We start from the raw sequence: 12,032 nt of genomic DNA, 5'->3' as shown, positions 1-12,032 counted from the left end.
ATCCAAAGTACTGTACTTCCATTGACTATACTTGCAATATTCGTTCTTACATAGTTCCTTGTAGGTACACTTCTCATTATTTAAATAAGAACAAGACTTCTCTGAACTATTTTAGTCTTCCTCCACTCAGCTGAAATGCTTTAAAATACTAAAACCTGAAGAGATGCAGTGCAGATCTTATAATGCACTTTGATACAGTTTATCATCTTCTGTTAATGCATTTCCCAGAAGACAGGATGTCATAGTCTGGGTCTCCTGCTGAAGTCAAACTTTAAAAAGAGGCCTTTCAGCTTCTATACTAAGACAACAAAAATTTTTTTTAAGAACTATAAGAGTGTCTCTGCTTGGTCATGGGGAAAGAAGCACTAGAGTTGGATTTACTATACTCTTTATCTTAGTAGCAAAACAAAGCTGTTACTACAGGGTCTATAAATTAAAATCTCAGCTTCTTTGAGACTGGTTTAATATGGACCAGTTTTTCTAGAACCTGCAAAGACCATAAACAACCAAGATCTAGAAAAGTAATTTTTCCACTTAGAAGACCTAACGTACTTTCCAGCTTATTGAAAGCAATTAAATATAAATGTTAATTGCATATATTTTAGTAACTTTTGAAGACATACTGGTACATATTTTAGTATAGAAGAGTATCAAGTACAAGAATTATATTCTGCTGCTTGGTGACGAATAATGCCAATTATAAACCTAAGTGATGATCTTAAAGGTTAAGGTAATAGCTAGAATAAAGTTTAACTTTGACCCACTTTAGTAGGTTATTTTGTATGTTAGATCCAGAAGTAACCTCAAGTTTAAAATATTGAAAAAACTGAAAGATTAGGAAAACTGTATCTTGTGGCAAATGATACTTGCATGTTAATAAAGATTATTGACTGAAAGGTTTAATGAACACTTGGTGTTTGATCTTTTTAGCCTTAATTTTCTGTTTTTCTGAGGATGTATGAAACTGCTTCAGTACATCTGTCACATGACTGAATAGTAGGAATTTTTATTTGGTTAAATTTAACATGATTTTTTATAGTATTGAAACCTTAATGGTTTTCTGACCTTGGTAATTAGTTTACTCTTCGAATTATGTGCAAATCTCCCCGATATTTTTTTCTGCACAGAGAATAGCACCACAAAATCCTTTTGTTTTATTCAGTTAGTATTTCATTTTGTATTGTCTAGATTATTTATGCTTTTTAGATTGCTTATCTTTCTTACAATTATTATTGGCAGATAACAGTCTCCTCTTGAAGACCTGTTAATATTGAGAGATACAGTTTAAGCAGTAAATTTAGCTCATGTTAAAATAGAAATACATTTAGAGATATCTTGCTATGCATGGAGCTGTCATCTTAGCTCTGAATCATTTTGCTAAATTTATTAATTATTTCAAAATAGTACAGATATTCTGAGAAATACTGTAAAATTGCTGTTAAAGATTGAAGAGTGTTTAACCCTCATAATTCCTACCTATGTAGAGGAAAATTCGTACAAATTAACAAAGCTGGGATATATTTAGACTTAGCAGTGCTAAGTTGAGCCTCTATTTAGTTTTATCGAATTTTGGTAAAATATAAGATCTGGAAATCAATAGATACCATCAATTTTATATATGGTGTTTTATTTGCAATTTTTAATCTGGTTTAATTCCAGGCTAGTCATTTGTGCTAAGATTTTGTATTCCTACTAGATTAAACTCTTTAAGTATTATACCCAGTGGTTTGTTGATTTAAACAAATTATTGGTCTAAACGATTCTGGTAGATCATAGCACCAAACTAAGTTAAAAAGTCTAACGCCTTGTGCTAATAAGCCATGTGATCTTGAGCAAGTGACTGAGTCTTAATTTCACATCTAGGAATTTAGGAGACCGCACATTGATAGGGTGACATTGGCCACATTTTTTAATGAACTGACAAGATTGTATGTGTTGATGTTGCTTAAATCTAAAATTGCAACGTTGCAGATGATCAGAAGAATTGTAAATGAGAAAAAAACTTTCTTGCTGCATTTTCTAAGTAGCAGTCTATAAATTTCCATTTTTGCTGCTTTTGATTAGGCATTAAATATTACACATCAGTACTAAATAAGTTAACTAGATTAATTTAGAATCCTTGTTTTCTATTGCCTGCTATATAAAGAAAATTCCATTTTAGGTATGGTCATCATTAACTTTGTGATACAAAGGGAAATTTATATGCTATTTCCCTACCAGTAATATGCAATGCCAGGTCAATCCAAAATTCAATTTTCATTTATGCTCATTTATTAATTTATCCTGAATTAGATACATACATAATTTTTTTTACTTGCAACATGTTTCTTTAGCTGAAAACAAGACTGTTTCAAAATGCCTTGTAGAATACGCCATTTCCTTTCTCCACATTTCCTCCCCCTGCACACACACATTTTTTTTAATTTGGAAAATTTTTAAATTGCTTTAAGGTAGAACTGGTCTTAATCTAGGACACAACTGTATCAGTATTTGGAGTTTTCCCCTCTTTCTAGATGCTTACATTTTTAATAAAAAAAAGTTACATTTATCTAGATATATATATGCTAAGACCTTTATTTGTGACAGCATCTGTTGTTTCATTATTTACAGAAGTATGCATAAGATGATAGCTTGTGATAAGAAAAATTCAAATTTCATGACTTTTTAACTCAACCAGAATTGTCTAAAATTTTTCTATTTGAACCCTTTATATGAAGTAAAGCTTATGATTAAATCTACCTATGCATACCAACTGGCCCAGGTCCAGTGTTATGATTGTTTTTTTAATACATCAGAATTTTAACTAGGCATATGAAATCTTGATGCAAATTTACAAATGTATTTTTCTTTTGAATTAGTGTATACTGTATCATTTCTGCCCTTGAAAACTTAAAGAGTCTGTGCATCCATCTCAAGTATAATTTTGAATTGTAAAATACATTTTCTTCAGACCATTAAAGACCTTTTTTTTTTCATAATTTCATCAGCTGTTTTTGAAAATGCATGTTTCTTTTCCAATAGCCACTATTTGAATCAGCCAATATATTCCTTTTTGATTTTTGTTTTAATGAGGATTAGTTAGGTTAGTCCAAGGTTACAGGCTAATTTACAGTGAGATTCTAGACCCAGGTTATAGTTCAAATTAGAACAAACATGGTGCTTAGATTCCAGAAACATCCTATGAATGCTACTTTCAGAGAAAGAAGTCATGTTAAGAGTATTGAAATAATATACAGAATATTGAAATGGTGGAATTAGGGTAGGGAGTTAATGCATGAGATGTGCTTATAAAATAATAAATGCTTTTTAAAGTTTATGACATTTCTATCCAAATGAACATCATCCTTCACTTAGTAGGGCTATTGTTGCTCAAAAATGTTTCTGGAACTGACTTCAGAACTTATAATAAATGTTCTTTTGAATAGCCTCAGTGGTGGGAGATGCTTTTCTTTCCTTTTTAGATTCTTTTCTTAAATGTTTAGCAACAGTCAGTGTTTTTTGATCTAAACCTACTGAATAAAGATGAGTGGCCAGGCAGAAGATACATAATTAAAGGAATTAGAGTAGCTTTCTCATGCAACCAGTTACCATGCCAGCAGCATGGCATGTCACAAAGCCAAGTTTAAGAAAGTGGCTGCATCAAAGTTGTGATTAAAATGTGTTTTTATAATTGTTATCTCACAGTGTAAGACATCATCTATGTTATTTTGTTCAATACAGCAAAGTTTCCTACAACATCATACTAACAGTTTCTCTTATGGGCAAGAGTATGATCTATCTGATAAGTACTATTTCATCCTTAAATACTGAATGAAAACCTGCATACCTAAAGAGTGGAGTCCATGAAGTTCCATTGACTGGTGGAGTGACAATACAAAAGTCATAAAAAGCCAAGAGCTCCTTAAAACTGATGAAATCACAACTTATGTGATTATCCTTATGTGTAACTATATTTTTGTGCTTTTCCTAGTGGCAATTTTTGCTTTATGTGTATCAGCTAAAAACTAGGATATAAAGCAACAAGGAGGGCATTTTGTATTTTGTGGGGATGTTATCACTTCCAGTGCTTAGCAGGCTGATTTAAACATGGTAGATGTTCAGTGTGTGAGTGCTAAGTCACTTCAGCCATTTCCTTCTCCAGGGGATCTTCCTAACCCAGGGATCAAACTTGAAGCTTAAGTCTTCTGCATTGGCAAGTAGGTTCTTTACCACTAGTGCCATATGCAGTTATTTATACCAAATTTTAAAGTTGTGATTGCATGATTTTGTAAGGAATATATAAATTGTGAAAATTAAACCAAGACAGAATCTGAATAACCATGAAAGGAAAATGAAGTAGTTGTCAAGATATTTCTCCCAAAAAACATAACATTCTATTATCTTACGGTTAAGTATTTTAAAAAAATCTTCAAGGAGCATGATTCACACAGTCAACTGTTCTAACATACAATAAAAAACAGCAAATTTACAAGCCTCTGTTTAAAAGCTAGTATAATCCTGATAGCAAATTCTGAGATAACATAGACCCCCACCTTAAAAAAATCCTATAGCCTATATCACAGGTATATAGAGACAATAATCCTGAATAAAATCAAATCAAATCCAGACTGTCATCAGAGAATACTCCACTGTAATTGTTTAAGAAAGCAAAGATGGTTTAAGGTAAGATCATTTATACACATTTACTGAAGGAAAGATGTAGGAGCATTTCAAAAGAGGTTTAAAAGTAATTTGGCAAAGCATCATGTCCACGCCTGATTTTAAACTAATTAGGAATAGACTATTACATTTTTTATTTTATTTTTCAGCTGCATTGCATAGCAAGCAGGATCTTGGTTCCCCTACCAGGGATCGAACCCATGCCCCCTGCTTTGGGAGCACAGGGCCTTAACCACTGGACCACTGGGTGAGTCCCTCATTTATTATTTTAAAACAACCTCAAGCTAAAGTTATCACAAAAAACATTCATCAGAGACACTCATTAGAAATGAGGACCGATGAACAAGTATGGCTGAGGATGTGGAGAAAAGAGACGACTCATGCACTCTTGGTGGGAATATAAAATTGAATAGTCACTAAGGAAGATGTGGAGGTTCCTCAAAAAAACTAAAAATACAACTAGTGTATGATCTGGCATTTCCACTCCTGAGTATTTATCCAAAAAACAGTAACTCAAAAAGATACATGCACCCCCATGTTCTTTGAGGCATTTATAATAGCCAAGATAGGAAAACCTGTGTCCACTAAAGGAATGGATAAAGAAACTGGTATATAAATACAATGGAATATTATTCAGCTTTTAAAAAAAGAAAATCTTGCCATTTGCAACATTATGGATAGATCTAGCACGTTATGCTAAATGACATAAGGCAAAGACAAATAAATGATCTCACTTATATGTAAAAACAAAACCCAAGCTTACAGAGAGCAGATTGGTAGTTGGTAGAGGTAAGGGGTGGGGAGTGAGCAAAATGGGTGAAGGGAGTCAAGAGATAAAAACTTCCCATTATAAAATGTCATGGGAATGTAATGTACAGCATGTATGGAGTTAGTAATATATTGTTAAGAGAGTTCATCTTAAAAATCCTCAAGTGAAAAAAAATTTTCTGTGTATGGTGAGAGATAGTAACTAGATTTAATGTAGATATGATATTACAACATATACAAATACTGAATCATTGTGTTTTACACCTGAAAGTAATGTTACATGTCAATTGTACATCAGAATAAAACACAGGAATACTTGCTATCAGTACACTCTAGCATTTCTTGGAAATATTCAGACAATGTTTTTTTTTTTTTTAAGTTAGGCATAAATCAGTTCAGTTCAATCACTCGGTCGTGTCCGACTCTTGTGACCCCATGGACCGCAGCATACCAGGCTTCCCTGTCCAACACTAACTCCTAGAGCTTACTCAAACTCATGTCCATTGAGTTGGTGATGCCATCCAACCATCTCATCCTCTGTCGTCTCCTTCTCCTCCCACCTTCAATCTTTCCTAGCATCAGGGTCTTTTCCAATGAGTCAGTTCTTCGCATCAGGCGGCCAAAGTATTGCAACTTCAGCTTCAGCATCAATCCTTCCAATAAACACCCAGGACTGATTTCTTTTAAGATTGACTGGTTTGATCTACTTGCAGTCCAAGGAATTCTCAAGAGTCTTCTCCAACACCACAATTCAAAAGCATCAATTCTTCAGTGCTCAGCTTTCTTTATGGTCCAACTCACATCCATACATGACTACTGGAAAAAGCATATCTTTGACTAGATGGACCTTTGTTGGCAAAGTAATGTCTCTGCTTTTTAATATGCTGTCTAAGTTGGTTATAGCTTTTCTTCCAAGGAGCAAGTGTCTTTTAATTTCAAGGCCACAGTCACCACCATCTGCAGTGATTTTGGAGCCCCCAGAAATAAAGTCTCTTACTGTTTCCATTGTTTCCCCATCTATTTGCCATGAAGTGATGGGACTGGATGCCATGATCTTCATTTTCTGAATGTTGCGCTTTGGACAACTTTTTCACTCTCCTCTTTCACTTTCATCAAGTGGTTCTTTAGTTCCTCTTCGCTTTCTGCCATAAGGGTAGTGTCATCTGCATATCTGAGGTTATTGATATTTCTCCCAGCAATCTTGATTCCAGCTTGTGCTTCTTCCAGCCCAGCATTTCTCATGATGTACTCTGCATGTAAGTTAAATAAGCAGGGTGACAATATATAGCCTTGACATACTCCTTTCCCAATTTGAAACCAGTCTGTTGTTCCATGTCCAGTTCTAACTTGCTTCTTTATCTACATATAGATTTCTGAAGAGGCAGGTCAGTTGGTCTGGTATTCCCATCTCTTGAAGAATTTTCCACAGTTTGCTGTGATCCACACAGTCAAAGGCTTTGGTGTAGTCAAGAAAGCAGAAGTAAATGTTTTTCTGGAACTCTCTTACTTTTTCTATGATCCAGCAGATGTTGGCAATTTGATCTCTGGTTCATCTGCCTTTTTTAAATCCAGCTTGAATATTTGGAAGTTCACGGGTCCTTTTCATTATAGGGGACTGGAATGCAAAAGTAGGAAGTCAAGAGATACCTGGCAAATTTGGCCTTGGAGTAAAGAATGAAGCAGGGCAAAGGCTAATAGAGTTTTGCCAAGAGAACGACTGGTCATAGCAAACACCCTTTTCCAACAACACAAGAGAAGACTCTACACATGGACGTCACCAGATGGTCAATACCAAAATCAGATTGATTATATTGTTTGCAGCCAAAGATGGAGAAGCTCTATACAGTCAGCAAAAACAAGACTGGGAGCTGACTATGGCCCAGATCCTGAACTCCTTATTGCCAAATTCAGACTTAAATTGAAGAAAATAGGCATAAATACTGGAAAAGAGTAGGAAAAAATATCTGCAGGCAATATAGAATCTCATAGAAACATTCCAGAAATGTGAACTGAAAAATTCTGAAATCTAAAAGAGAGAAGTAGAAAATGTAGTGGGCATTGTGGAATGTTTTGTTTTGTTTTGGCTGTACAGCATAGAAATCCCCACCCTAGGTTTAGGAAACACCCATTATCTACATCCAGGTGAAAATGGCACCCCCACATACTGCTACAGAAATCGAAAAAGTGACTTCTTCCCTGCCTCCTGCCTGCCAGGGCATAGGAACATAACCAAGGAACCCTCCACATCCTTCCAATAATTGCCTTTTCTACTTAGGCTTTCAGCTAAGAACTACAACTCTTACAGAAATTGATACTGACGGTAGATTGCAGGCAACAAATCCTCCAGAAAATGGGGGATCTAATTTTGATTATCTTGCTCAGGTAGAGCCAAAGGTGGGAACAATTCCACGATATTCACAAATGAGAATCTGAAAGCCAAGAGCTCGGACGGGTTAAATAGCTATTTGAGTTACTTCTTTTCTATTGAGAAGAGGGATTTGTGAGCATTCAATGCACCTATCAAAGAACAGAATAGAAGACAACAGGTTTTTATTTTTATTTCTTGGCCAAGTGGCATGTGGGATCTCAGTTCCCTGACCAGAGATCAAACCCATGCTCCGTGCAGTGGAAACTCAAAGCCCTAACTGCTGGACCCCCAGGGAATTACCCCAACATCAAAAATCAATGGTGTGAATTTATATAGCCTGAGAAGTGGAATGGCTGCTTTTAATGATACCAGATAGCTTAAAGAAAGAGTATAACCTCAAATGCCTCAGATTTCATTTCAGGGCACAGCAGGATCCTAGGAAATATCTAGTATTCTGTTCTTTAACCCCAGATAGCTTTTCGATCATTGTAAAACCAAATTTAAGATTGACCCAATAAGTTGCTAAGTTAAATGTAGTTTAGTTAGTACTTTGGCCACCTGATACAAAGAGCCAACTCACTGGAAAGTATCCTGATGCTGGGAAAGATTGAAGGCAAAAGGAGAAGAAGGTGGCAGAGAATGAGATGGTTAGAGAGCATCACTGACTCAATGAACATGAGTTTGATCAATCTTTGTGAGATAGTGAAGGACAGGGAAGCCTGGTATGCTACACTCCATGGGGTCACAAAGAGTCAGACATGACTTAGTGGAACTGAACTGAACTCAGTACCATGTAAAATTTAGGATACTGATTGAGATAAGGTGCTACCCTAAGAAACTGAGCAGGGGGTCATTTTGAAACCCTCATGATCCTCCTGGACAGTTAAATCAATATGCCACCATCTTTTGGAAAGAAGCAGGGTCTCCGTTATACCAGAAGATACCCTCTGGGGACAGGTAGTTCTCATCTCACCTGTCATTGTTTCAGACTAAGACTACAAATGGATCCCTGGGGACTCCTAGAATTCAGCATCGAAGTTATCAGATTACTGCCAGCTCCTTGAAAACAAGACCACTTGGAGCTCAGATCCCTCAGAAATAAAAGTTCAAGTCACCCCTCTGGGTAAAACCCCGCCCAGAAGGTTTGCGGCCTGACGGCAAAGGGAACATGGTAATGGAAGAGGGAGATCACGAAGCTCTGCTTCAGCCTTACTGTGAAAGTTGTTCGGTCGTGTCCAACTCTTTGCAACCCCATCTGCTATACAGTGCATGGAATTCTCCAGGCCAGAATACTGGCGTGGGTAGCTTTTCTCTTCTCCAGATCTTCCCAACCCAGGGATCGAATCCAGGTCTCCTGCATTGCAGGCAGATTCTTTACCAGTTGAGCCACGAGGGAAGCCCTCAGCCTTACTACTCATTCTACTACTACAGCCTGCTACTCATTTACTCTGCTCATGTACAAATGACAATTACAAGCTCTCTTTTATATTCTTCTCTGCTATGTCCTGTGTATGTTTATATGTGAAACCATTTGGGTCTCGTTCAGGGGTTTCCAAAGATCTCCAGCACCAGAGTCCTTTATATCTCAGAGCAAAAAAGAATTCAGCCAAAGGCAAAGTGAGAGAGAAGAAGTGATTAATTAGAATAGGACACTTGTGAGGTTTACAAGCAGGCAGGCAAGGGGGTTGCTGCACCCTAGGAACCACAGTTCTGGGCTACAGTTTTATAATCAAAGGAAAAGTGAGGAAGGAGAGAAGAACTTCTCTGTCTTTCTTGAGCGGGTTGGGCAGGAAAGTTTTCTTGTCCCTACATCATTAAGCTAGGTCCACAAATTATAATTTTTTTAATGTGTGCAGAGAGTGTGTCCTAGGGACCATTAGCTTACTGAGCTCACTGGGCAGGACGTGGGGCTCATGCCATCATTGTTTTATTGTTTGGGAGCATGTCTCCTGCTTCCGTTGCCTGGTTTTGTTAACTTAAGCAAACCTGTTTTCTTGAGTAATCATTAGCTTACAGGGGTCTCCCATCTTTTTTTCTACTCACAGTCTCCTAGTGGGATTCACTATTTAATCACCTACTTTGTCCCTTTACTCTGTCTCTATCATATGTGTTAACTAATTCCTTTCTTTTTTTCCCCCTGCTGCTGCTGCTAAGTCGCTTCAGTCGTGTCCGACTCTGTGCGACCCCATAGACGGCAGCCCACCAGGCTCCCCTGTCCCTGGGATTCTCCAGGCAAGAACACTGGAGTGGGTTGCCATTTCCTTCTCCAATGCATGAAAGTGAAAAGTGAAAGTGAAAGTGAAGTCGTGTCTGTCTCTTAGCGACCCCATGGACTGCAGCCTACCAGGGTCCTCTGTCCATGGGAGTTTCCAAGCAAGAGTACTGGAGTGGGTTGCCATTTCCTTCTCCAAGGGATCTTCCCAACCAGAAAGATCAAACCTACATCTCTTGCATTGCCAGGGGGATTCTTTACTGTCTGACTCACCAGGGAAGCCCACAATTAAGGCCTTACAGAAGTTTACCTTTATAATTAGTCCTTGATGGGATCACAAGAGTACTAGACAAGAAACTGAGATCATTTAGAGATCTCAGATTTTTTTTAACTCAATACTTGGCAAGGTAGTTGCTCCTCTTCAGGAAAGGAAGGGTTATTGCTTATTTTTCCCAGTTTTGTTGAGATATAATTGACATACAGCACAGTATAAGTTTATTTATTCATTCCACTGTTGATGGACATTTACGTTGTCTCCAATTTGGGGCTGTTACAAACAATACTGCTATGAAATTTTTTGTACATGGCTTTTAGGGCTCATATATACACATTTTGTATAAAACCCAGAAGTAAAGTTGCAGATTCATAGAGAATGCAGATGTTTGACTTTGCATGCTTTTGGCTAACGGTTTCCTAAGTTGTCCCAATTTATGCTTTCACCCTGCAGTGTATGAAAATTCTGGTTATTCTACATTCTTACCAACCAACACTCAGTATTGACATTTTTATTTTAGCCACCCTCCTAGAGGTGTAGCTGTATTGCATTTATTTGGTTATTCTCACCCATGCACCTGTTAAGTTGCTTCAGTCGTGTCTGACTCTTTTGCAATCCCATGGATGGTAGCCCACCAGGCTTCTCTGCCTATGAGATTCTCCAGGCAAGAATACTGGAGTGGGTTGCCATGCCCTCCTCCAGGGAATCTTCCCAACCCAGGGATCAAACCCAAGTCTCTTTAAGTTTCCTGCATTGTCAGGTGGGTTCTTTACCACTAGCGCCACCTGGGACGCCACACCCATGCATCTGTGGTCAATTAATCAATGACAAAGGAGGCAAGACTAAGCAATGGAGAAAAGACAGTCTCTTCAATAAATGGTACTGGGGAAATGAGACAGCTGCAGATAAAAAAAAAAAAAAAAGAACATAGAACATTTTTTAACACCATACACAAAAATAAACTCAAAATGGATTAAAGAGCTAAATGTAAGACCGGATATTATAAAACTCTTAGAGGAAAAGATAGGCACAACACTGACATAAATCACAGCAATATCTCTTTTGATATGTCTCCTAGAGTAATGGAAACAAAACCAAAAATTATTATTATTATTTTTTGCCACACTGCTGGCCTGTGAGATCTTACTTCCCTGACCATGGACCAAACCTGGGAACCCTGGAATGGGAGCACACAGTCCTAACCGCTGGCAGCCAGAGCATTCCCTGACTGGAGGTCAAACTGCTCACCACAGAGATACAGAGAAAAAGGGCCTCAACTCAGTTGAGTCTCTGTTCTCAGGATTTCCTAGTGATTTCGATTGAGGTAGATTTTACAACTTTCATTTTTAAAAGGCATGACAGATGACCTGTGGGAAACTAAATCCTCAACTATATGCAAAATGCATATATATATGCAAAATGGAACGATTCTTTCTTTCCCTTCTATTTTCATTTCTTCTGTCTCTACCAACTCCCCTGTTTTCAAATCAGAAACCTGGGATTCAACGCCTTCCTTGTCCCACACCTGCCACAAATCTCAGTCCTGTCTGTTCCCCTTCCTAAATATATTAAGGAATTAATATCCTTTCCCTACATGCCCCAGTCCAAGCTCTCATCTTCTACCTGTCAGGCCCTTACAAATAGCCTTCTTTTCTGATCTTACCTGACCAAATCTGTTCAGCCACCAGAGCAGCCATTTCAAAATACAAATCTGGCCTCACCATATCCACTTGAAGATAACTCGCATTTGC

This window comes from Ovis canadensis, chromosome 9, assembly GCF_042477335.2.
Source record: "Ovis canadensis isolate MfBH-ARS-UI-01 breed Bighorn chromosome 9, ARS-UI_OviCan_v2, whole genome shotgun sequence".
NCBI classification, from domain to species: Eukaryota; Metazoa; Chordata; class Mammalia; order Artiodactyla; family Bovidae; genus Ovis; species Ovis canadensis.
The sequence above is the reverse complement of the archived record's forward strand: the minus strand, read 5'-3'. Positions refer to the sequence as shown.